General features: G+C 44.4%; 1 protein-coding gene across 3 annotated transcripts in view; it reads left to right on the top strand.

The window, feature by feature from the left end:
* Positions 1-27,549, top strand: part of ZNRF3 (zinc and ring finger 3) — a 183,194-nt gene that overhangs the window by 77,085 nt on the left and 78,560 nt on the right. The window contains exon 2 of one of the 3 annotated variants that reach the window (XM_039505810.1): positions 25,328-25,376. The exons of the other annotated variants lie outside the window; for them this stretch is intronic. The gene's annotated coding sequence lies outside the window, so the exon portion shown is untranslated. The remainder of the gene's footprint in view (positions 1-25,327; positions 25,377-27,549) is intronic. 3 annotated transcript variants of the gene reach the window in all.

Here is a 27,549-nt window from a genome sequence, read left to right as displayed (position 1 = left end):
CTTCTGAGGGCTAGTCTACACTTACCAGCCGGGTCGACGCGGTGAGTTCGACTTCTCGGAGTTCGAACTATCGCGTCTAATCTGGACGCGATAGTTCGAACTCCGGAAGCGCCGCGGTCGACTCCGGTACTCCACCACTGCAAACGGCGGTGGCGGAGTTGACCTTGGAGCCGCGGACTTTGATTCCGCGGCGTCTGGATGGGTGAGTATTTCGAACTAGGGTACTTCGAATTCAGCTACGCTATTCATGTAGCTGAATTTGTGTACCCTAGTTCGACCCCGCTTCTTAGTGTGGACCATCCCTGAGAGTAAATTCCCTCTCTCCAACTCCTGATTTCAGTGTTGACAACACAAAATGTTCATAAAGATTTTTTTTAACATGCAAGTTTGAGGCTTTTTATTAATTTCAGGGTGCACTTTTTTCTCTGCAATCATTAGGGCTAAGAACTTTTTTAAAACGAAAGCTGAAATTCTCATGCATGTATTCTCATCTTTTCAAGAGTGGGAGCTTAAAAAATGCAACCAAATATTTAGAAGCACACAGTTAAAATTATGTGAGTTGGCAACACCCTGGTTTTGAAGTTAATGAGGGCTGTTAATAAGATCCCATTTATGCTGCCTTTAGTGACGCCACATCTTTCAGTACAGAATGTGTCCGATTTAATGCAAGCTCAGTACAGTTGCTTATTTATAACTATCTTGATTGTTACAGGCAGAATCATGTAAACAAAATATAGAGCTTCTGACCTCATCTGTCAGTTTTCATAGCAAGCTTACAAATAACTAAGGTTTCAGAAACATGACTGAAGTGTAGATGTTGTCCTGACCTGGAGAGCAGTGGCAAGTTTGCTCTGGCATGAAAGAGCAGATGGTGGGATCTTGCACAGCTGACTTCACAGATAATTTGAATATGTTCTGCTGTACAGCAAGGTAGCAACACTTGAGAAAACCAATAATCAAACCGTTTGAAATGGGTAGTGTGAGCAGATGAGATTGAGTCTGGTCTTAAGGTGACCGACTGACTGTTTTTTGTTTGCATCCGACGAAGTGGGTATTCACCCATGAAAGCTCATGCTCCAAAATGTCTGTTAGTCTATAAGGTGCCACAGGATTCTTTGCTTCTTTTTTGTTTTTGTTTGCTACAAAAGGTGTAAGCATTATTCCAGGACTTCGCATTTTGTGGATGATTCCATTAGTTTTGTCCCTATGGTGTCAGATAAAAATCACATAGCCCTTCCTATTGTGGGACTAATCTCTGCAGGCTCTGATTTCTGGTGGGGGTTGGGTGGGGAGGAGGCAAGTGTTTGACTTCGCTCAGGAATGTTCCTAATGTAAATACCTAATAGTAATTCCTCCAACACCCCTCTTTGCCCACTTATACTGGGTTGTGAGTTGTAATTTGAAAATCTGCTGTTTAAATGAAGGAAAGGGCCATCCTTGGGCCTCTTGTAGTTGTTGGACTGGCTCAGTGGGGCACTTTTTCTGGTGTATCTAGATAATGGTTTAGGTATTCAGTAGGCAAAAGTCGTTTGGGGGAGGGAAATGATATTTCAGACCTTTTCTGTCTTGCCCTCTCCCTGCTGAGAAGCACAAAATCACCAATTTTTATATTCCAGGAGCCAGCTGCTTCCTAGTACTGTGTTCTACATGTCTAAATTTCCCTCCAACCCCCAGGGAAGCTGTACCTTTTGTGGTTCTTTGGCAGCTGCTGGACTTTGATGGGGACATGCCTTCTGCCTTTGCACTGCTTCCCTTGGCAACCAGCCCTTTGAAGATGACCTCTTGCTGTTTGCCTGTTGTCTCTTTCGTGTTGGATTATAGATGAGAGGTGGGGGTGGGGTGGAGTGTTGATTTTTAGCTCATTTCTTTTGAGGTTCCCAGCTCCCCTCCTCTCTGGCTTTCACCGCACTGTATGTCGCTGAAACGTTATCATGCAGAAATGGGCACATGAAAAAATGTTTTTCTTGGTGGGAGCGCTCAGTGTTTCTGCCTCCACTTGAAGTTTGCTCCGTAGGCCTGAGAGTCAGTTTGGTTTGCAGTGACCGTGCCGTTCGGCCAGTAGCAATCCACTTAATTTATTCCTCTTTCATAATACATTTGTAACTCCCCTTTCCTCCCTGGGTTACTCAGGAGCAGGCAACACTCACCTGTGTGTCTGGGTGCCAGATGTTGACATTAAAGATCCTGAGTATCTCAGTGGTGCTGTTGGATAGGTGGGAATCCTCTATTCACCCCTCTGCTGCAATCCCTTTACTCCTAAAAGAATTTAAAATTGGCGGTGCCTCTACCTGGCTGGCCCCTGTACACACTCAATGGTATGCCTTGCGAACCTCCAGGAATAAAGCTAAAGCTATTCTATTAATAAATAAATTCAAATACCAATTATAAATAATATATACTCAGTATATTTTAATTAGTTAACACACGTTTACTTAACAACTTAAAAAATCAGGGTATAACAATCTAAGATTATATGTCACTATTAATTTAAATCCACAGGGGGCAGTTGACTATAATTAACAAATATAGTATACAATAAAAAATGAAACTTATGTAACTGGCATTTACACTGCCACCATTTACCCCACCCCACAGTGAACTCTCCTCTCGATTTCAGAGTCCTAGATGCTTCCAGGGGTATGCTTGGAGATCTGCAGCTGGAGACAGCACCCTGTTGGTTCTGTGTATTAGTCCCGCCAAGGCAACAACCCCACTGATGATTGGAGCAGGCCCCACCAAATGTCAGCCCCTCTGGGTGCTGGTTTGGAGGGAAGATCTCTCAATCCCTCTGCTGTGCCTCTTCCCTTGCAAGAGCTGGGGTTACTCATAGTTCCTTCACTGCAGGCCCACCTCAGTCAGCTCTAGGCACAGCAACAGTCTCTGCCCTGGCCCCAGTGAAACCACCAACAGCCTCTGAGGCTCCCTGCTTGGTCAAAGCCCCTGCAGGCCTAGCAGCAGCTCCTGGCTTCCTAGCAGCAGCTCCTGGTATGGACAGAGCTCCACAACAGCAATCTCACTCTTTTCCCCAAAATGGCATCCCCACCCCCTGCTCTACCTGCATGAGGAAGTCTCTCCCCATTTCCCCAAGGCATCATGGGAGTTCTGGTCTCTAAGGCTAGATTGCAGCACACAGGCTTTTCCCTTGGAACACTCGCCAAAAAAGTTCAGAGGCTCCTCTAGTAAAGGTGCCTACACACTGTTCTTAGCTGTCATGAGCAACCACTGTAGTGCTCCCACCCCCATATACTCTTCTCTCTCCTCTGCCCCTACCCTGGCCTCTCTGAGGCAACACAACCACTCTAGATGATTAGCAAAGGCACTGATGTGAAGTGTCAGGGGAGGAGACAGAGCCCTGCATCTAGGCTTTATTTTCATAGATACCAAGGCCTGGAGAGAAGATACCATTATGATCACCTAGTCTGACCTGTATAACAACATCCAATCTTGATTTTAAAGATTCAGTGATGAAGACTCCACCACAAACCTTGGTAAAATGTTCAAATGGTTAGTTATTCACTGTCAAAAATGTATGCCTTATTTCCACTCTATTTGTATAGCTTCAACTTCCAGACATTGGATCATGTTATACCTCTCTGCTAGATTGAAGAGTTCATTATTAAATATTTGTTCCCTGTGTAGGTACTTGTAGACTGTAATCAAATCATCCCTTAGCTGTCTCTTTGTTAAGCTAAATAGACTCAAAGAGGGTATGTTTTCTAATCCTTTAATTGCTCTTGTGGCTTGTCTCTGAAGCTTCTCCAATTTTATGAGCATCCTTGAATTGTGAGCACCAGAAATGGAGACACAATTCCAGCAATGGTTGCACCTGTGCCAAATACAGAGGTAAGAGAACCAATCTATTTCTACTTGAGGTTCCTTTATTTATGCATACCAGGATTGCATTAGCTCTTTTGGCCACAGCATCATATTGGGAGCTTATGTTCATCTGGTTATCCCCAACAGCCCTCAAGCCTTTTTCACAGTCAGTGCTTCCCAGATAGTCCCCCATCCTGTAAGTATTCTTTATTCCTAGATGTGTTTGACATGTAGCTTTAAAAATGCCTATTTTGCTTGTGTCCAGTTTACCATGTGATAAGATTGCCCTTAATCAGTGACCTGTCCTCCATTATTTACCACTCCCCTAATTTTTGCATCATCTGCGAACTCGATCAGTGATGATTCTATGTCTTCTTCCAGGTCATTGATAAAAATGTTAAATAGCATAAAGCCAAGAACCAATCCCTGTAGAACCCCCCTAGAAAAACCCATTAAATTACATTTGAGACCTACTAGATAGCCAATTTTAAGTCCATTTAATGTGTGCCATGTTAACTTTATACCATTCTAGGTTTTTTAAATCAAAATGTTCTGCGGTACAAAGTCAAATGCCTTGCAGAATTCTAAATATATTACTGTACATAAACACTGTTACCTTTATCAACCAAACTTATAACCTCATTTTGTGTAGCCTGCTGACCTGGACTTAAAAATCTGACACAACACCTTACAAGAGGCTACTAAGGAAACCAAGTAGCCATAGGATTAGAGGTAAACTTCTGTCATGGATCAGAAACTAGCAGAGAGACAAGAAAACAGAGTAGGAATAAATGGCCATTTTTTCAACATGGCAAAAGGTTAACAGGCTGTGTGAGGTTCTGCACTAGGGCCAATGGTGTTTAACACAACAATGGGTTATCTGGAAAAGGGAGTGAGCAGTGAGGTGGCAAAACTTGCAAATAACAAAATTATTTAGGTGAGTAAAGACTAGACAAATCTGTGAGGAACTTAAGTTTTTTAGGTCCCTCTGAAGTGAATGGACAGCACAATGGCAGATTAAATTCATTATTAACAAATGCAGGAAAGTGTGCATTGGCAGGTATAATTGTACACTTCGGTACTATATTAATTGTAACCACTGAAGAAGAAAACATGGGCATCCTTACGGACAGCTCAATGAAAACTTTTCAGTATGCAGCAATGGTCAAAATCCCCAAAACATTAGAATCTATCAGCTACAACTTCAGTATTTTTCCATATCACTCATTAAATAACTTTCAAAATAGGAATTTGTAGGAGAAGTGATGTTGAATGATATCTGCAGATTGCACAAAGCAATTTCTTTCAGAGCCAGTTGGTTTAGCGCCTTTAGTAAGCCTGTAGATGCTGCTGTTGAGTGATATGAAGTTTAGGACATGTCTACATTATAAAATTTTATTAACCCAAGTTACATTGGTATACAGCCATCGCAATTACTACATGACTTTTGTGTGTCTACACTTTGCTCCTTATTTTGGCAGTGCATGTCCTCAACAGGAACACTTGTATCAATGCAGGGTACCATGGGTAGCTGTCCCACTGTGCAACTTACCACCCTCCAGGACAGGCTATTTTGGAAAGTCTTTGCAATGTCTGATGGAGCTGAAACAGGTCATCCAGGGGTGACTGGGAGTATGGGGTCAACTTCTCATAATGCGGTGTTCTCCATCCCATAATTTCATTTGCATCCCATAATAGTCCACACCTGTTCAAAATCTGCATATCCCATCTTGCTGGCCATTATCTTTGACAGCAGGTTTAAAACAAAAGGAAGTATTTTTTTCACACAATGCACAGTTAACTTGTGGAACTCCTTGCCAGAGGATGTTGTGAAGGCGAAGACTATAACTGGATTCAGAAAAGAACTAGAGAAATTCATGGAGGATAGATCCATCAATGGCTACTAGCCAAGCTGGGCTGGGATGGTGTCCCTAGCCTCTGTTTGTTTGCCAGAAGCTGGGAATGGGTGACGGGATGGATCACTTGATTATTACCTGTTCTGTTCATTCCCTTTGGGGCACCTGGCACTGTCCACTGTCGGTAGACAGGATACTGGGCTAGATGGACCTTTGGTCTGATCCAGTATGGCTGTTATGTTCTTATGACAGAAGCATGGAGCCTGCACAGCTCTGCACTATTGTCATTAATGTTGCAAGCACAGGGCGCATGATCCTCCAGTATTTGCAGGACCGCAAAAGGAGCCATGGGGAGCATGATTCTTTGGAGGCTAGATTGCTGTGGGACAGAAAGAAACAATTCAAGGCTGTTGGAGGCATTCATGGAGCAGCTGGAGATAGTGGAGCACTGGTGCTGGGCCTGAGAAGCAAACACTGACTGGTGGGATCGCATTGTCATGTAGGTTTGGGATGATAAGCTGTGGCTGAAGAACTTTTGGTTATACAAGGCCACATTCCTGGATCTGTGTGCCGAACTCACCCCAGCTCTCTAGCCAGGGATACCAAAATGAGAGCAGCGCTGACAGTTGAGAATCGAGTGGCAACGTGCATTGTGGATGCCAAATTGTTACTGGTCAGTTGGGAATCAATTTGGAATTGGGGAAATCCACTGCAGGGGCCATTGTGATGCAAGTGTGCAAGTCCATTAAATCATGTCCTGCTACGCAGGACTGTGACTCTGGGCAATGTGCAGGACATAGTGAATGGTTTTGCAGCAATGGGATTCTCAAATGCAGTGGGGTAATAGATGGCATGCATATCCCTATTTTAGCACCAGATCACCTTACCACGTACATCAACAGAAAGGGCAGTGCAAGCACTAGTGGATCCAGTGGACCCCAGAAACTAGGGATGGTTTACCGACATAAGTGTGGGCTGGTCAGGAAATGTGCATGACGTGCACATCTTTAACAACAGAGGACTGTTCAGAAAACTGCAAGCAAGGACTTTCTTTCCTGACTGACAGATTACCATTGGGAATATTGAAATGCCAGTAGTGATTCTGGGAGACCCAGCCTACCTCTTGCTCTCATGGCTCATGAAGCTGTACACTGGTCAATTCAGCAACACAAAGGAGTGCTTCAACTACATTATCAGCAGCTGCAGAAAGATAGTTGACTGTATCTTTGGTCATTTTGAAGGGTCACTGGCGTTTTTACTTATAAGATTGGACCTTGGTAAGAAAAATATCCCATGGTTATAGCTGCCTGCTGTGACCTGCCTAATATCTGTGAAGCAAAGGGGAAAAAGTTTCTGCTGGGGTGCAGGGCAGAGGTGGAGCAGCTGTTGAATTTGAACATCTAGATATGGGAGCTATTAGAGCTCAATGCAGAGCTATATGGCTCAAGGAGGCTTTGAAAAGACTATTGTAATTGTGAGCCAGAATAGTGTGCATTGCTGTAGTGTGCTCTTCCTGGCCTTGCTCTTATGGAGCCTGATACAAAGGTTGTAGTGAGTGCTGTGTGTGTAGGAATATAAGATTGCCAATGCAACAATTGATATTGTCTAATAATTATACATGTTCTATGAAAAAGTGAAGTAGCAAGAAATTGGTTGCTTTCAGACCTGCTTAGCACGAGACAGCATATGTTGTGATCTAATAAATATGAATTTTGTTCCAAAAAACATTTTATTCTGTAACATGAACCCCTCAATCAAAACTCAATATCAGAGGTCCTGATATTGAGTTCTCTATAGGCTGCAGAGGGAAGCGATCACAGGGTTTTGAACCTGCAGCTCTGCCAGAGTCTGCAGCATTTCCATTTGCTGTTTGAGATGCACAAGCACCTTCTGCTGCACTTTCCATTCCTTTTCCAGCACCTTTCTCCTCTTCACTCTATCCTTCTTCGTGCTATCTGCACGGGTAATCCTTCAGGCCCTGGTCTCGTTCTCTGATGCAGTAGTGGCTTGCAGGATCTCCTGGACCATGTCATCCTGAGTCGTCGTCTTCCTCCTCTGTATATGGCTCAGGCATTCTGTGGGTGCGGAGAGGGAGACTCTGAAGGCCACAGTGGCAGCAGCTACACATACAACACACAGGTACCATTGTCAGTGTATTCACAATGAAATTCAAAACTTAAGATACTGAACTCACTCCCCTTGCACCCCAAAACTTGTAAGCACTACATTCTTGCCTCTCCTTGGGACTTATAGAACATGGCACCAGTCGCAGCACCAGCCATGGGGAGTATGGCCCTAGGGGTGGGGGTTGGGGAAATGAGGTGGGGAACAGCTCGCTGGCATGATTATAGCTTTACAGGGCAATGGAACTGAATACTGGCATTTGTTTTTGACAGGCAGTCTTGCTCCTCATGACTCTCTTTGCCTAACTCTAGAGGGGAATGAAAAGCAAATAGCAACTCTGCCTCTTGGTGGTTCCGCTATTACTTATAGCACAAGTAAGAGTTAATTATCAGACGTGTCCTGTTACATTGGGGGTTCCAACCCTATAATTTCAAAGCAAACTGCTTACTTACCTGAGGTTCCTTCCCCTGCATCAGGCTCACCTGTGCTTGACTGTCAGGATTGGGTGGACTGTGGGGAGTCAAAAACAGCTCCTGGCTCACTGTGCAGGTGGATGCCCTGGTTGCCTTTCCCCCTCGCTGTTCAGGGGCCTGTGACTTTGGTGCTCGTGGGGTTTGCCAAAGATGGCCTGCAACTCTTTGTAAAAACAGCAGGTTTACAGCTCTCCACCAGATCGACTGTTGGCCTCTCTGGCCTTCTGGTAGGCCTGTTGCAGCTCCTTGGCTTTCACGTGGCACTGCTGCTTGTCCATGTTGTAATCTTTCTCCTGCATCTCCCGAGCAATCTGCTCATTGATGTCCTTGAGCTGTACTTTCATAGTCCCTTCTCCACATAAGCCCAGGTGATCCACCCCTTCCTGTGTACTCCAGGCAAGTGTGTGTCTGCAGTGTGTAGCTGGTGTGATCTGCTGGGCAACTACACTCAACAATGGAGAGCTGCTAGGTGTGCCTGCCAAGCTGCGCAACCAAGAAGAGGAACTTCAAAAATCTGCAGGGCTTTAAAAGGAAGGGGCAGCTTCCCGTCCACCTGACCCCTGTGTAGCAGAGTTCACACTGGGGATCAGAGCAGTCAGCACGGGCAATGGGGGACAGCTTTTGGTAGCCAGAAACAGTTGATGTAAGTAATGAAGTGTCTGCGCTATCACTGTGTCAATCTAACTACACTGACTGTGACTCTCACTTGGGGAGATGGTGTTATTACAGAAATATAGCAGGGCACTTATGTCAGTGGGAACCAAATTTAAGTGAAGACGCATCCACAGCTAGCTTGACATAAGCTGCTTACATCTACCTAACTGTGTAGTATAGGCCAGGCCTTATTCTTTCCAGCCCTAAAAGTTCCCTGTGGCACTGGAGTGCTTTACCTAGGGAGGTGGTGGAATCTCTTTCCTTAGATTTTTAAGGCCTGGCTTGACAAAGCCCTGGCTGGGATGATTTAGTTGGGGCTTGGTCCTGCTTTGAGCAGGGGATTGGACTAGATGACCTCCTGAAATCTCTTCCAACCATGATATTCTGTGATTCTATATTCTATGAAATGGGTAGCTTCCATTATATTCTAGAAAGCTTGGATTAAGGCCCTCCTCACACTCCCACCTTAGTCTTCCAGTGGAAAACTTGCTCAGAAAGCACTTATAAGTCTGTTTGGTGAATCTCACTTTAAGTCCAGGCTGCTGTTTGGCATTGATCTGATACTTGCAGGATAAATTCTCCAGTGAATAGTACAGGACAAATTTAGTAGTTTATGAAGTGTAAGAGAATCCTATTTTTCCCAGCCAGTTTTGAATCTATCTAAAGACCCTAATGGCCTTGCAAGGGATTTTTGGGCCATTCTCCTTTTATATAGTGCCAGAACTCTTAGATTTTACTGTGTAGCTACTGGCACACTCTTCTGCCAAAAGAGGCTACAAATGTATCATTTTACACTTAATTTTTCCTCCCCTCTGTCAGTGATATTATGCTCACATCACTCACCAGCTTCTTTCCACCCTGTATATACCATCTCCACACAAAAAATACCTAACTATAAATGTGACTCTGTTCCTTCTTTGTTCCTGTTGATATTGTGGAAGGAGCACTTGTATTTTGTTGATGTAATTAAAACACTTATATTTTGAAGAGACCTCAAGAAATTAATCTTAGATATTCGCATCTTTGGGGGGCTGTGTTTTAACAAGACCCTTTGAGGGAATGAAAAAGCTGAAATTTGATGCAGAGCTTCCCCTGCAGAGTCTCTCTTTAAAGGAATACCTGGGATTGGAGTACAAGCAGCTTGCCTCAGTGGACTGCCCACTGAGTCTGTGTGGCACACTTGGCTTTATAGTGAATGAGAGACTAGGTGGGTGAGGTAATATCTCTCATTGGACCAACTTCTGTTGGTAAGAGAGGAGCTTTTGAGTTATGCAGAGCTCTTCCTCAGGTCTGGGAAAGGTACTCAGAGTGTCACAGTTAAATGTACAGTGGAACAGACTGTTTAGCATAAGTGGTTAACACACATCCTAAGAGACCATTCAAGGTGAAGTGGCCTGTAAACCCCTCTGCAGTCATAGGACAAAATTAATGTCTGTCTTACAAGAACATGATTTTTAGTGTTTTGCCAAGTTATGAATTGCAGTGAATGATCAGTTTGGAGAAGCCTGCTTGTGTCCCTTCACTGATAGCAGTACCAAGTCCTGGATCCTTAATGAACAAAAGTTAGCTTTGGCTGAAATGCAGTCTAATGGTCAAAGATGACCATTAGTGTTCACAGGACCTCCTGGGTAGTTTGTAGTTCCATCCTATCTGTAGCCTCCATGTTGGGTTTTTCTGCATAATGGATGTGCTCAGCTGCCCTCCCCTGGTTTCACATGAAATCAGAACTCCAGCTCTTGCTGTAATCCTGTCCCTCAGGCCATCTCCTTTCTTGGGGAATGAGGAATAGGAGTGCACTTCTAGAGTGCTTGAAGCTTCTGGTTCTGAGGGTAATTTTCAGTGGGACCCTCTTGTAGGTTCACTGCTGGTTTGAACCATATAGTCACAACTGATGGCCAAGAAAAGCAAACTTTCTGGATTATTCGAGTCCTGTAATGTTACATTTCATGGTGGTTTGGTTCCTAGCCAGATATCCTTGTAAAAAAACCTCTCTAATGGGGCTGCTGTTGTACTTGCATTTGGGGCCGTATGTTGCTCTTAACCTTGCTGAGTTCCATGTCCGATGTGTGCAGAATGTTGAGGAAAAGCTTCTGGCTTTCACCTTTAGAAGACCTGCTCTACTCCAGCTGCTGCTAACATGGAAAGTTGATCCACTTCGTTGGATTGAAGGGACACAAGCAATACTTCTTTAATATGCTTTTGTTAGTCTACTTCCTAGATCATGAAAGATTTTCTCCAGTTTATTTCCTGTTTGTAAAACACTGTTTTCCTATTTTTAATGGCACCTTCAGGTAAACAAAGCAATGTTACTGTTTTGTGCCCCCTTTCTCTCCAGTGGGTTATGGCAATGATTTGTTGCTAACAATACCTACACTTAGGTAGAGCCTTGCACCTAAGGCCTCTCATCTGCAAAAAAGCTTTGAGAGCCTTTTCTATTTTAAGATAATGCACTATGGGTAAATACATTTTATAAATAATTGGGGAGGTGCTCAAATGCTATGCTGATGCAGCCATATAAATACCAAGACTGACTTGTCCAAGATCACATAGTGATCCAGTGGCAAAATTGGGAATAGAAGTCTGCTGTAACCACCAAGGCTGACTTCTGTTGGTTGTCTTGCAGAACTAGTAGGATACACAAGAACCAAAGCATTGTTTCTGTAGGCCCTGTAAAAATAGTGGGTGCTTTAGTGAACGAGAATTTAAAAACAAAACCATTAAAATCACAGGAAATACAAACTAAAGGTATTGCAATATTAACTTTGCTGCATTACTTGCCTTGTATATCTGATAGTGAATATTAAGAAACAAATAAATGAAATGCATCACACTGTTCACTAGGAAATCAAGGCTAGAGAGTACTGGGGATGTGCATTTCAGTGCAGCAGTGGTGGAGCTTTTAGCTTTGCATTTCATGACTGATCTTTTTTTTAACTGAATTTAAAGTTGCATTAACACTTTTTTTCTTTTTCATTTTGTTCCAATCCTTGGAAGGTTGTGGCATGAATGAGCATTCCTGGAGCTCTAAAGATATATCTCAAGCACACGAATTATATAAACCATTTGTACCCTACTGATCTCATTCTATCCAAAATGCCAAGGCCATTGGACCTCAAGGTTACTGCAGGCAAGATGTAAGAATCTGCACCAGTTGGCATACTAGGCATCTGGGACACTGTTCACAGAAGTTCCTACAGGCACTTGGGGAAGAAAGTATGAGAGTTACTTCACCATTCTTCCTTAAATGAAAGTTTCCATTCCTTTGCAAAGGCATCCTTTGCTGGAAGGTGCTACTAGGTTTGTTTCCATGTAATTCCTTTGTTTATAAAGCACTTGCTTTATATGGGGGGAACTTAATTTCTGCCTGTATTTTTTACTATAATTTTGGAACTCTGCTTATCCTTTCCTTCTCTAGTTCTTGCTATTTCCCGTAAGTAAGTAATGAGGAGAGAAGCTGTGAAATACAATGAGAAACTTCTTACCTGATAACTTTTTTGTTAGCAGTTTCTCTCTGAATTCAAGCCACGGTGGTAGTGTGGTAAAGAACATGATAAAAATTGATGATTTTCTCTAAAGGAAGACCTTGGACATGTCTGCTACAATGTTAAGTCAACGTAAAAAGAACAAGAGTACTTGTGGCACCTTAGACTAACACATTCATTTGAGCATAAGCTTTTGTGGGCTACAGCCCACGTCTTCAAATGCATAGACTTGAACATATAGTAAGGAGAGTGCGCGCGCGCGCTCTCTCTCTCACCCTCACCTTTTCATGTTGTGTGAGTGTGAAAGTAGCCATATCAACTCTTAAGAGGCTAATTAATTAAGATGAGCTATTATCAGCAGGAGGAAAAAAAAACTTTTGTAGTGATGATCAAGATGGCCCATTTCAGACAGTTGACAAGAGGTGTGAGGATACTTAGCATGGGGAAATAGATTCAATCTCTAATGACTCAGTCGTTCCCAATCTCTATTCAAGCCTAAATTAATGATATCTAGTTTGCATATTAATTCGAGTTCAGCAGTTTCTCGTTGGAGTCTGTTAAGCTTTTCTGTTGCAAAATTGCCACCTTTAAGTCTGTTACTGAGTGACCAGAAAGGTTGAAGTGTTCTCCTACTGGTTTTTGAATGTTGTGATTGCTGATGTCAGATTTGTGTCCCATTTATTCTTTTGCATAGAGACTGTCCAGTTTGGCCAGTGTACATGGCAGAGGGGCGTTGCTGGCACATGATGGCATATATCACATTGGTAGATGTGCAGGTGAACGAGCCCCTGATGGCGTGGCTGATGTGATTAGGTCCTATGATGGTGTCACTTGAATAGATATGTGGACAGAGTTAGCATCGGGCTTTGTTGCAAGGATAGGTTCCTGGGTTAGTGTTTTTGTTGTGTGGTGTGTAGTTGCTGGTGAGTATTTGCTTCAGGTTGGGGGGCTGTCTGTAAGCGAGGACTGGTCTGTCTCCCAAGATCTGTGAGAGTGAGGGATCAGCTTTCAGGATAGGTTGTAGATCTTTGATGCGCTGGAGAAGTTTTAGTTGGGGGGCTGAAGGTAACGGCTAGTGGCGTGTTATTTTCTTTGTTGGGCCTGTCCTGTAGTAGGTGACTTCTGGGTACTCTTCTGGCTCTGTTAATCTGTTTTTTCACTTCAGCATGTGGGTACTGTAGTTTTAAGAATGCTTGATAGAGATCTTGAGATGCCTCTGTCTGAGGGATTGGAACAAATGTGGTTGTATCTTAGAGCTTGGCTGTAGACAATGGATCATGTGGTGTGTCCTGGATGGAAGCTGGAGGCATGTAGGTAAGTGTAGTGGTCAATAGGTTTCCAGTATAGGGTGGTATTTGTGACCATTGCTTATTAGCACAGTAATGTCCTGGAAATGGATGGCTTCTGTGGATTGGCCTAGGCTGAGGTTAATGGTGGGGTGGAAATTTATTGAAATCCAGGTGGAATTCCTCAAGGGCTTCTTTTCCATGGGTCCAGATGATAAAGATGTCATCAATGTAGCGCATGGGTGTTAGGGGATGAGAGCTGAGGCAGTTTTGTTCTAGGTCAGCCATAAAAATTTTGGCACACTGTGGGGCCATGCGGGTACCCATAGCTGTGCCGCTGACTTGAAGGTATATATTGTCCCCAAATGTGAAATAGTTGTGGGTGAGGACAAAGTTCAGCCACCAGGTTTGCCGTGACATTAACTGGGATACTGTTCCTAATAGCTTGTTGTCCCATCTTTGTGTGGAAAGTTGGTGTAGAGGGCTTCTACATCCATTGTGGCCAGGATGGTGTTTTCTGGAAGATCACGATGGATTACAACTGGATAGAAAGCTGGCTGGATCGTCGGGCTCAACGGGTAGTGATCAACAGCTCCATGTCTAGTTGGCAGCTGGTTTCAAGCGGAGTGCCCCAAGGGTCGGTCCTGGGGCCGGTTTTGTTAATGATCTGGAGGATGACGTAGACTGCACTCTCAGCAAGTTTGCAGATGACACTAAACTGGAAGGAGTGGTAGATACGCTGGAGGGAGGGATGGGATACAGAGGGACCTAGACAAATTAGAGGATCATGCCAAAAGAAACCTGATGAGGTTCAACAAGGACAAGTGCAGAGTCCTGCACTTAGGATGGAAAAATCCCATTCACTGTTAAAGACTAGGGACCAAATGGCTAGGAAACAGTTCTGCAGAAAAGGACCTAGGGGTTACCGTGGATAAGAAACTGGATACGAGTCAACAGTGTGCCCGTGTTGCCAAGAAGGCTAACGGCATTTTGGGCTGTATAAGTAGGGGCATTGCCAGCAGATCGAGGGACGGGATCATTCCCCTCTATTTGACATTGGTGAGGCCTCATCTGGAGTACTGTGTCCAGTTTTGGGCCCCGCACTACAAGACGGATGTGGAAAAATAGGAAAAAGTCCAGCGGAGGGCAACAAAAATGATAGGACGGCTGGAGCACATGACTTATGAGGAGAGGCTGAGGGAACTGGGATTCTTTAGTCTGCAGAAGAGAAGAATGAGGGGGGGATTTGATAGCTGCTTTCAGCTACCTGAAAGGGGGTTCCAAAGAGGATGGATCTAGACTGTTCTCAGGGTATGTCTACACTACGGGATTATTCCGAATTTACATAAACCGGTTTAGTAAAACAGATTGTATGAAATCGAGAGCATGCAGCCACACTAAGCACATTAAATTGGTGGTGTTCGTCCACGGTCCGAGGCTAGCGTCGATTTCTAGAGCGTTGCACTGTGGGTAGCTATTCCGTAGCTATCCCATAGTTCCCGCAGTCTCCCCTGCCCCTTGGAATTCTGGGTTGAGATACCAGTGCCTGATGGGGCAAAAATCATTGTCGCGGGTGGTTCTGGGTAAATGTAGTCAGTCATTTCTTCCTCCGGGGAAGCAACGGCAGACAATCATTTCGCGCCCTTTTTGCTTGGATTGCCCTGGCAGACACCATATCATGGCAACCATGGAGCCTGTTTTGCCTCTTGTCACTGTCACCGTATGTGTACTAGATGTCGCTGACAGAGGCGATTCAGCAGCGCTACACAGCAGCATTCATTTGCTTTTGCATGATAGCAGAGATGGTTATCAACCATACTGTACCATCTACCATGCCATTGTAAATTGGCAATGAGATGACAGTTACCAGTCCTTTTGTGCTGCATCATCTGCTGCTGTTATAGGTGCCCCTGGCTGAGATCGGCCAGGGGCGCAAAAGACAAAAATGGGAATGACTCCCCAAGTCAATCCCTCCTTTACGGTATCTAAAAATAGAATTAGTCCTGCCTAGAATATGGGGCAAGTGTACTAGAGAACCAGTGTATCAGAGAACCAGAGAGCACAACAGCTCCGTGTCTGATCCCACAGAAATGATGAGCTGTATGCCATTCACAGGGGGTGCCCCTGCAACAACCCCACCTGTTGATTCCCTCCTCCCCCAGCCTTCCTGGGCTACCATTGCAGTGTCCCCCCATTTGTGTGATGAAATAATAAAGAGTGCAGGAATAAGAAACAGTGACTTGTTAGTGAGATATGAGGGGAAGGCAGCCTCCAGCTGCTATGATAGTCCAGACAGGACAGAATCTTTTCTTTACCCATGAAGGGTGGGGGCTGATGGAGCTCAGCCCCCTGTTGCTATGATGAAGATGGTTACCAGTCGTACTGCACCATCTACCAGGAATGATCAGGAGTTTTTTACCCAGGTGCCCCCGGCTGATCTCACCGGAGGCCAGCCAGGAGCACTCACGGGCTGATGAGGAGGACAGATACCAGTCCTTTTGCACTGCACCATCTGCCACAAGGCGGCGGCGGCGGTGGCTGCTGCTGCTGATGGATATCAGCCATATTGTACCATCAGCCACCCATGGGGGGGGGGAAGGGGAGGATGCTGCCGTTGACTGCTGCAGGATCGCGTCTATCAGCAGCATTTAGTAAACATAGGGTGACATTTAAGAGTCAAGAGAGGATTTCTTTCCCTTTCACTTCTGGGGGTGGGTGAGGGGGGTAAATTGACGAGCTATGCCCTGAACCACCGCGGACAATGTGTTTGACACTACAGCCTTTGGTAGCTCAGCCAAGAATGCAAATGCTTTTCGGAGACTGCAGGAACTGTGGGATAGCTTGAGTCCTCAGTCCCCCCTCCCTCCCTCCATGAACGTCGATTTGATTCTTTGTCTTTCTGTTACATTTGTCACGCAGCAGCGTGCTGAGTCCCTGCTGTGGCCTCTGTCTGGAGATTTTTAAAAAATGCTTTGGAATTTCGTCTTCTGTAATGGAGCTCTGATGGAACAGATTTGCCTGCCCATACAGCGATCACATCTGTACGGTCCATGCTGGAGCTCTTTTTGGATTTGGATTTCGGACTGCATCGCCACCTGTGCTGTTCGGAGCTCCACGCTGGGCAAACAGGAAATGATATTCAAAAGTTGGCGGGGCTTTTCCTGTCTACCTGGCTGCATCCGAGTTCTGATCTGATTGCTGTCCAGAGCGGTCAGTGGTGCACTGTGGGATACCGCCCGGAGGCCAATACGTCGATTTGTGGCCACACTAACCCTAATCGGATATGGCAATACCGATATTAGCGCTACTCCTCTCGTTGGGGAGGAGTACAGAAACCGGTTTAAAGAGCCCTTTATATCGATATAAAGGGCCTCTTAGTGTGGACGGGTGTGGCGTTAAATCAGTTTAACGCTCCTAAAACCGGTTTAAACGCGTAGTGTAGACCAGGCCTCAGTGGTAGCAGATGACAGAACAAGGAGTAATGGTCTCAAGTTGCAGTGGGGGAAGTTTACGTTGGAAATTAGGAAAAACTTTTTCATTAGGAAGGAGATGAAGCACTGGAATGGGTTACCTAGGGAGGTGGTGAAATCTCCTTCCTTAGAGGTTTTTAAGGTCAGGCTTGACAAAGCCCTGGCTGGGATGATTTAGTTGGGAATTGGTCCTGCTTTGAGCAGGGGATTGGACTAGATGACCTCCTGAGGTCCCTTCCAACCCTGATATTCTATGATTGTAGTTTCCTCATGAAGTCAGTGGTGTCTCGAAGATAGCTGGGAGTGCTGGTAGTGTAGGGCCTGAGGAGAGAGTCCACATAACCAGGCAATCCTCTTGTTAGGGTGCCAATGCCTGAGATGATGGGGTATCCAGGACTTCGAGGTTTATGGATCTTGGATAGCAAATAGAATATCCTTGGTTGCGGTTCTAGGCATGTCTCTACAAATCTGTTCCTGTGCTTTTTCAGTTTGTCTACCTAACTGTGTAAGTGCACACACTACAGCGTTCCGCCTGCCTCTGACTCTCCTGCTACGCTAACCTAATATATTCACCTTGAGGAGCGGGTGTAAGGCTTAGGTCAAAGTAGTTTGAGTGACGCAGTGTCTTTATAGACCAGGGGTAGGCAACCTATGGCACACGTGCCGAAGGGGCACTCGAGCTGATTTTCAGTGGCACTCTCACTGCCTCTGTCCTGGCCACCGGTCCTGGGGGCTCTGCATTTTAATTTAATTTTAAATTAAGCTTCTTAAACATTTAAAAAACCTTATTTATTTTACATACAATAATAGTTTAGTTATATATTATAGACTTATAGAAAGAGACCTTCTAAAAACGTTAACATGTATTACTGGCATGTGAAACCTTAAATTAGAGTGAATAAATGAAGACTCGGCACACCACTTCTCAAAGGTTGCCGATCCCTGGTATAGACCCTGAGTTAGTTGCTCCGCCTGTTGGCTGTCAGGAGGGCTGACAGCCCGAGCCATGACATTGACAAGAATGTCAGTTTCTCTGCTGGTAGGGTCCCTGTTTTGAAATTGAGCGGGGTGAGTATGTGTTCCAGCTGTCAGCCACAGCAGTGCTGACACCTGGTGCCTCACTGCTCAGTGCCAAGAGCCCTGGTTGTGGGCTCCCTGTGGAGCTCCAAGCTGAAGCCCGGGTGGCACCTGGGCTCCCTGCTGGGAGCTCCACGCAGAACAGGGAGTTGAGAGCCCAGGCAGCAGCAGCACTAAGCTGAGAGCCCAGGCTCTCAGCCTCCCACACTTCCTCTGTTAAGTCAGTGCAAGAGTTCCTGGTGAGAATGCATACCACCAACAATGGCAGTAATTACTGCGGTGGTTGTGTAGTGTAAACATGGAATTAAACACATCGTCTTAAGGTTAATTTAACACGCATTAGCATCAAGACAGTTGATATCAAGTGGTTGCTGGAATGTTTCTACAGCTGTGGAAGAACTCTTCTGCTGTCCTGAGCAGAAGGCCAGAGTCTAGTCCTGGAGTCACCAGAAACAGCCTTTGTATTTTGCATGTGGGGGGCATTACCCCATGAGTAATGAATTTGGAGAGAAGCTGCGCCGCAGAAATTTCTCATTCCTTATCCAGTATTTTCCTGAAAATGTCTACCGTATGACCTACAGGCAATGAACCAGCAATTCTTTTAAAACGCTGAATGATTAGTGTTCAGTTTGCCCCAAAATGGCAGCAGACTCCCTTGAGAAATACTTGCCCCTGGGTTAGGGCAGCTGAGCCTGACTAGGACTCCCAATATCCACAACATTTTCTCCAATCAGGACTCATCAGTCTGTGGTAGAGGAAGACTCTTGTGATCCTTGTTCTCCTTAAATCCTGGAAACTAGTGAGTCCCTTGAGACCAGAAGGTGTCTATGGTATGTCCATGGACACTGTTAGTATTGTAGGCTGTAGTGGGGTGCCATTTTCTTAAATTGTGTGCTGTCATAAAAGTTAAACAGTGTTCGTTATGGCCATGTGTTTAGCAAGACAGACAATGAAGTGTGGGCTCTTTCCAGGTTCATAGGCTAAATAGGATATTGAGGATAATACCCAAACTTACTCCAAACTGGCATTCAGAGTTTCATTGCTCAGGATTTTTTTCTCTGCAGTGTGTGAAATCCCAAAGTTTTTCAGAGGATTAGTTAAGTAGATCTGTCATAAACAGATAGTTAAGGATTAATGTCTCTTTTACCTGTAAAGGGTTAAGAAGCTCAGTAAACCTGGCTGACACCTGACCAGAGGACCAATAAGGGGACAAGATACTTTAAAATCTTGAGGGAAGTCTTTTGTTTGTGCTCTTTGTTTGGGGGTTGTTCGCTCTTGGGACTAAGAGGGACCAGACATCAATCCAGGCTCTCCAAATCTTTCTGAATCAGTCTCTCATGTTTCAAACTTGTAATAGCCAGGCAAGGCGTGTTAGTCTTATTTTTGTTTTCTCAACTTGTAAATGTTCTTTTTTGCTGTGAGGATTTTACCTCTGTTTGCTGTAACTTTGAACCTAAGGCTAGCGGGGGTTCCTCTGGGCTATCTGAATCTGATTACCCTGTAAAGTATTTTCCATCCTGATTTTACAGAGAGAATTTTTACTTTTTCTTTAATTAAAAGCTTTCTTTTTAAGAACCTGATTGATTTTTTCCTTTTGTTAAGATCCAAGGGGTTGGATCTGTGTTCACCAGGAACTTGGTGAAAAAGCCTCTCAGGGCTGCCCAGGGAGGGGAAGGTTTTGGGGGGACAGAAAGTGATCCAGACACTGAAATTTCTGGATGGTGGCAGTGTTACCAGATCTAAGCTAGTAATTAAGCTTAGAAGTGTCCATGCAGGTCCCCACATCTGTACCCTGAAGTTCAGAGTAGGGGAGGAACCTTGACAAGATCATATGCCATTTGGGCCTTAGATGGTGTGAAGATGCTGTGACCAAGAGAGGACTGGACATTTTACATCACATATTCAGTGGTTTATTGTTCGGTGTATTGAAGCTTCTGCCTTGAAATACTGACACATTTGGCCAGGAAAATGCCAATTTTATTGGCCTTTGGTTGAATCCTTAATAGAGGTCTCTGGACATCTGTGTATGTCAATAATGAGTTGCAATATAGAATCAGATTGTAATTTATAAATTAGACATTTGGGTATTTAGACACTTGATTGGAAGTCTTCCTTACTGTTGTGCTAGAGTTACTGCTAATGTACCTTGTTTATATCTGGAAAAAGAATGGACTATATGTTTTGGTGGTATTTGTCACATTCTGGGCCAAGGTACACAGCAGAAAATTGAGACTCCAACTCAAATAGACTTTCTAACTTTTTTGTTAGATTATCAGCTGAATCTGAGTTCCTGGTGTGATGCTGTAGCTAGGAGGGTGAATGTGACTCTTGGATGCATAAATGGGAATATCAGGCAGGAGTATGGAGGAAGTATTTATCTCTGAGTACAGCATTAGTGAGACATTGCTGGATACTATGTCTATTTCTGGTCTCAACACTTCAAAAAAAGATGTAGAAAAATTGGAAAGTGTTCAGAAAAGAGCTGCAAGAATGATTTCAGGTCTAGAAAACCTGCCTTAGAATGAGATACTTAAGCAGCTCACTGTATTTAGTTTAGTTTATCATCTAGAAGGCAACTTGATCATGGTCTGTAAGTATTTACATGGGGAAGCAATTTCTGATGCAAGACAGCACTTAGTCTAGCAGGAAAAGGCATAATGAGATCCAGTGTTTGGGAGATAAAACAAATTCAAACTAGAAATTAAGTGTTTGTTTTCAACAGTGAGGGTTGGAACAGTTTCCCTAGTGGCGTGTTGGATTCTCCTTCACTTAAAGTCTCTAAATCAGGACTGGGTGTCTTTTCTAAAGGATCTGCTATAGCTAAAATAGATTATGGGCTTAGAGCAGAGATTTACTGGATGAATTCTTTGGCTTGTGCTATATAGATGACCAAACTAGACACTCATAATGGTCCCTTCTGTCCTTAAAATCTGTGAATATCATTGTTCATTTTCCCCCCAGTGCTTATTACAATTGTATCACTTTCTGAAACAAGTCCATTAAATTGCAGGTACTAATACAAAGTTTGGGAAGAAAATTGTGTTGTGTGGCTGTAAGGCATTTTTAATCTTTAAGAGGCCTTGTCAGTGTAGAAAGAGCTGAAATTCTGGTAATATTTTAGATTGTCCTGCATTATTTATTTCTGTGACACCAAATCTTAGAACGTCTGGCTGAAATGTTTAGTAGACCTGTATACTGAATTTATTTTACAACACTTAATACTTTGGAGGAGTGACCGTGTCTCATCTGCCCTGTGAAACACCCAGCAAAGAGCTTACATGGTAACTTAGATATGGCACAATGAGAGGAGGAGTGCAAAGATGTCAGATTGCAGGGCTGCTCAGTGAAGGTATTTGCATATCATGAGCAAGCTGCTTGGTATAGTTATGAGATATATCTTTGACTTGCTGCTTGCAGGCATTACAGCAAAAGTGAACTTTTTGAGAGGAATTTAATGAGCTCAGGTACAGTATGCCATGTGTAGGAGGTAGTGTGGAAAAAGTCATGGAGTAAAATTTTCAAAAGGGCCCCAAGTCCCATTTTTCAGAACTGACCGTGGTCCTTAGAAGCTGAAGCCTCCTTCATATAGGGCCCTACCAAATTCATGATCCATTAGGGTCAATTTCAGTCATAGGATTTTAAAAATGTCATGATTTCAGCTATTTAAATCTAAAATTTCACTGTAAGGTTTGTAATTGTAGGGCTCCTGATGCAAAAAGGAGGGTTTTTTGGGGTTTTTTTTTTTTTGCAAAGTTATGGGGGGGGGCGGTGCAGTACCGCTACCCTTCTGTACTGCTGCTGGAGAGCCTGCTGCTGGTCAGGATCCCAGCTCTGAAGGCAGAGATGCCACCAGCAGCAGTGCTGAAATAAGGATGGCATAATATGGTATTGCCACCCTTAACTTCTGCACTGCTGTTGGCAGGGTGCTGCCTTCAGAGCTGGGTGACGGGACAACAGCAGCTGTTCTGTGGCTGTCCAGCTCTGAAGGCAGTGCACAAGTAAGTGTGGCAATACTGTGACCCCCGCCCCTAAAATAACCTTGCAACTCCCTTTTGGGTCAGGGCCCCCAATTTGAGAAATGCTAGTCTCCTTCGTGAAATCCGTATAGTACAGGGTAGAAGCACACAAAAGACCAGATTTCACGGTCTGTGATGCGTTTTTCATGGTCGTGAATTTGGTAGTGCCCTACTCATTAAAAGTCAATAGGACTTATGGCTCCTAGGAGCTCAAGTCCTGTTTTCAAAATTGTCTTGGGCTCTTATGTCACTTAAATGCTTTTGAAAATTTCCCACACAGAGACAGTTGTGGGGGAAGCAGACGAATGGATCAGTGCAGCTGGTGTCACTGGCAGAGAGGTGGCCGTTAGATCAGATAGTTAGATGAGGAGTTATGCAGGTCTTGAAGGACAGGACAATCAGCTTTAAATTTGGCATGGCAGAGGAGAGGTGGGATTCATACAGGGATTTTTAGTAGCTGTATTTTGTGTTTATCAGAGGGAGCAGTGGGGGTAGGTGAGGCCAGGGATAAGGAGTTTGCAGTAAGCAAGTTGGGAGATGGTAGGGGTATGAAACAAGAGTTTTTTGGTAGCATGGGCAAAAAGAGGTCAGATCTTGGATTAAGGGAACAGTGGAAGGATTTGGACACCACCTGTGTGGTGAAGGAGAGGGAGGAGTCAGATGTCTCTGTTACTGGTGACAGGAAGAATGGTGATATGCTCAGTAGTGACAGAGAATTGGACTGAGAGTGAGTGTGTTTTGAGAGGAAAGATGAGCTCAGTTTTAACAAATTTGTTGTTGGTGACCTCTCCAAGGGGAGGTGTTAAAAGAATTAAGCCAAAATGTTAGATTGAGGGAAGTGGTTTAGGTGGACCTGTGAGTCATAGCATGGGGATAGCAGTTGAAACTAGAGATCACCTAGCGAGAAGATGTATAGAGAAAGGAAGGAAGGACCAAGATCAGAGTCCTGCAAAAAGCGCACACGCGAGAGGGCAGGAAGTAGGCCCACCAGAGGAAATACTGAAGTGGTCAGAGAGCACGTTGTCATGGAACCCCCAGGGATGCCAAGGAGAGAGAGAGGTCACACTGGTGTCCAGGAGGATGAGGATGGAGTATAGGCCCCAAGATGTAGCTAGAAAGAGATCATTAGGATCTTGGTGAAGGAGGCAGACATTATGGCAGACACTGTTGCTATTTTATGATATTTTATGGCTTTACAAAGCAAGTGTGTGTGGTTGTGAGCTTGATTTCCCCCATGTTTACTTTGTAATGTTGGGTAACAATATGACTAGGTGTTTAATTTCTGTCTCCTGGTTGAGTTTTGCACTTTCTCCTATCATCCTCACCCATGTTCATTGTTGGATTTTTATTTGTCATTTGGTTTCATAATGCACAGGTTTTTAATTGGACATTGGAATGTTTTCATCATTTGTCCTTCCCTGAAGCACATGGACTATGAGAGAACATCTCCAGGATTATCTAATTTGTTTGGAATCTCACCAGGGCAATTAACCAATGTGATGCAACAAAATCCTTGTGAATTTGTAGCCTGCAGGTGTAGCTAATGAGTCCTCTACATCTGCCAGCCCAGAGCCTGGGGCATCCTTTTTATGTTCACTTGCTGCTTACAGTGAGTTTCATGTTTTGAGTTTGGGGGTTTTCTGTGTACAGGATTATTTTGCCTGTGGATGGCTACTTAATAAAGTTCATAACTTCTAAGGCCAGTAAGGACCATTGTTACCTGACCTCATGTATAACACAGGCCAGAGAACATCCCTAAAATGATTCCTTGAACAGAGCTGTTGGGAAAGCATCCAATCTTGTTTTAAAAATTGTTACTGGTGGCGAATCCACCACAACCCTTGGTACATTTTTTCCAGTGATGATATTCTTCCCGTTCAAAAATTATGCCTTATTTCCAGTCTGAATTTGTCTAGCTTCATCTTCCAGCCATTGGATTGTGTTAAACCTTTTTCTGCTAGAGCCTATTAAGTATTTGTTCCGCATGTAGGTACACCTCTACCCTGCTATAACGCGGTCGTGGGGAGCCAAAAATCCCTACTGTGGTATAGCTGAAACCCTGTTATATTGGGGTAGGGGCAGCAGGGCTATGGCGGTGATTTAAAGAGCTCCGGGCTCCAGCCACTGCGGGGAGCCCCAGGCCCTTTAAGTAACTGGCGAGCCCTGCTGCTGCAGCCCCGGTGTAGCGTCGGCAGGGCTCCAGCTGACTTGAGAGACAGCTGTGTCTATATAAGTTTTCAGTGCGGAGTATCCCTGAATGAGAAGCATTTCTGCCTCTCAGCCTTACAAACTCATGGGACCTCCTTGTCAGCCTCCTCTTAGCGATGGCCAACATGGCCATCTATAACAGCGGGAAGAGGATGTTGGCTGAGGGGGTTCTCTAGGACTGTGGGGCCTATTTCTGTTCCTCTCTCTGCCACAATTTGAGGACTTCAATAACTCAGACATAGGTTAGGGGTTTGTTATAGAAATGGATGGGTGAGTTTATGTGGCCTGCATTGTACGGGAGGTCAGACTAGATGATCATAATGGTCCCTTCTGACCTTAGTCTATGAGTCTATGGATTTAAAGGGCCTGGAGTTCCCCGCAGAAGCTGGAGCCCCGGACCCTTTAAAGCGCCGCCGGAGCCCCGCTGCTATCGCGCTATACGCGAACCCTTGTTATATCGGGTTGCATTATAACGAGGTAGAGTTGTACTTACAGACTGTAATCAAGTCATCCCTTAACCTTCTCCTTGTTAAGCTAAATAGTTTGAGTTCTTTGAGTCTGTCACTGTAAGGCATGTTTTCTCATCTTTTATCATTCTAATGACTCTTCTTTGAACCCCAGTCCTCTTGTTTGTGCCCCCTGTAGGAGTGTATAAGGTGTAAGATTTGGACTGCAATGTGAAGCTTTCATTTATCATTTGACATTCTTGCTCTAACAGCATTACTTGTCAGTAGGGAGCCATGCCATGTTAGGGAGAAGCTTCCCTTTCTGCCCGAACAATAGCTTTGTCCTAAGCAAGGAGTTACAATAAAATATTTGTAAAACCTTGCAGTTGCCTTTGTGTAATGCTGGGTTTTCTATTCAGATGGAGTTCCTGGGACTGATCTGGAATATATGAACATCTGTCCTTCAGGGTGAGTCGAAGATGTGTGCACTGTTATTAGTCTGAATCTTGTACTTAGGAGGTGGGTTCTTTGCTTCAGTGTTCCAAATTCCACCAGACTTTGCTAATCACATTTCTTTGAGAAATTGCTCTGTAAGAGCACATTCCTGAATCTCAGGCGATTCCCTTGCATTCTGCCAGGTTGCCTCTTGCATTAGAGTGCGTGTGTGTTTCTCAGGAAGCCTGGTACTGATGACTGCCGTTTCCAGGAGTGGATGCTCTTCTGACAAAAACCAAATTGTGAAATGTAATGCAGTGTTCAGTAAGTGCACAGCCCAAGTCTCTCTGGTGGAGTGAGCCTGTTGTTTCCCAGATCCCAGCTTCTTTCATCCCTTCTCCACCTTTGCTTCATAGTACTGTTTACATGTACATAGAGCATTTTTCTTTATAGCTAGATGAGTTCTCTCTGCACAATAGTCTGTTTTGCTATTGGATCCACATCTTGCAGATGTAGTTGATGGATCCTTGTTGCAGGCTCCCCATGCTGCAGCTAGTGTTAGGAGGTATGGTGATGCACACTATTAGCGACAGCCCATACCACTTTCCTAGTCCTGCTCCTCAACATATTGGTTCTCCATTCATCTCACCTGTGAGATGCCTTTCTTGGCTAAGCTGGTAGGAGCCAATTAGAGGACGCTGCATGAGGGCTTTGTCAGGCTACGGCTACACTGGCAAGTGAGCAATAAAACCTTTGTTGTTCAGAGATGCTAAACCTCTCCACGCCACGCGCCCACCCTCCCCCAACAAAAGTTTTGCTGCAGCAAGTGTCTGTGTGAATAGTGAATGCCGCTCATTGTGGGTGGAAGTATTTTGTTGGAAAAAGTGCTGAAAAACAGCAGCTACACTGCCTGACTTTTAGTGAGATTGCGGTGTTGACACGGCCATGTCGCTAAAAGCTGTGTAGTGTAGCCAAAGTGTCAGCCTCTCTAGGTAGTATGTGTCCACTGGAAGGAACCTGTCAGAGCTTTTAACCCAGCTGCCTGCTGCTGGAAGGGAGAAGAAGCTTTCTATCCTTGCTTCCCATCTCCCCAAGCCTCCCGACCTTTCAGTCAGGAGGAGGTGGGGAAAGGGGCTAATCTGCCCTCACTGTCCGTGGTGGTTGCTGCTATACATCTTTCTCTATGACTAGTTCCAGTGCCTGTGTCTGCTTGTCATAGCTCTTCTCTAAGGAGCAGAACTGATGTGATTCTTTAGTTTCACTGCTGCCCATAGGGTTCTGAATTGTAGCCAGGAAACTGACCAGTCTTGTTAACTTCACTTAGCTGCTGCTACTGCCATGGAGAGCTTTGAGCAGAGTTCCTAGAGATGCACTGTAATGGTCAGTGCTCACATCATATTTGGAAGGCTTTTTTCAGGATTTAATTATTTAAGTAAATAGATGGTTTAGGCCTCCCCGTTAGCCTGGATAAGTGGGGTTTTTTTTAACTTGCTGCTGGCAAATTAATTTGTCAAGTCCAGCTTGTCTGGAATCATGAAGATTCTGCTTTCTTATCTAACAGGGCCTTTTTGCTGTTTGTCCTCTAAACTACATGCATCTGCTTTTTCTAACCCTGTTTTTCTGAGGGCTGTAAGAGATGGGTCTAGTGGAGAAATCTGCTCCTGTTCTTTGTTCATTTATGTATGCTCATCTTGCTAAAGTCTATAGTTCAGAACTGCACAAAACATAATCTTGTGAGCGGAGAGGTGTACGTGCTGGCATGCTTTGGCAACTTTTGGGTGACACTGAGTGGACTTGTGTAGATAATAAGGAACCCCAAGGGATCACGACACACTCAGTACTTTCTTCCTTGAAATTTTATGTAGTTTATAATATACTTTTCTTTTTTCCAATTTTCTGTTCCTGAATGGGAGCATTATACCAGACATCTAGTGCTGGCCTCTGTTGGAGATATGATTGGACTAGACGGATCACAAGTCCAATCCAAAATGATAGTGGAAAGTACAGTTTAGTCAAAAGAGGAGGCAATTTTATAATTCATTTAGGCTCATCATAGAATTCAAGATCAGAAGGGACCATTATGATCATCTAGTCTGACCTCCTGCAAGATGCAGGCCACATAAGCCGATCCACCCACTCCTGAACTAATTCTGTCCCTTGACTCTGCTGTTGAATGCTCCAAATCATGATTTAAAGACTTCAAGTA

Source organism: Mauremys reevesii, linkage group 18 (genome assembly GCF_016161935.1).
Source record: "Mauremys reevesii isolate NIE-2019 linkage group 18, ASM1616193v1, whole genome shotgun sequence".
NCBI classification, from domain to species: Eukaryota; Metazoa; Chordata; order Testudines; family Geoemydidae; genus Mauremys; species Mauremys reevesii.
This window is presented reverse-complemented; position numbering and strand designations above follow the sequence as displayed.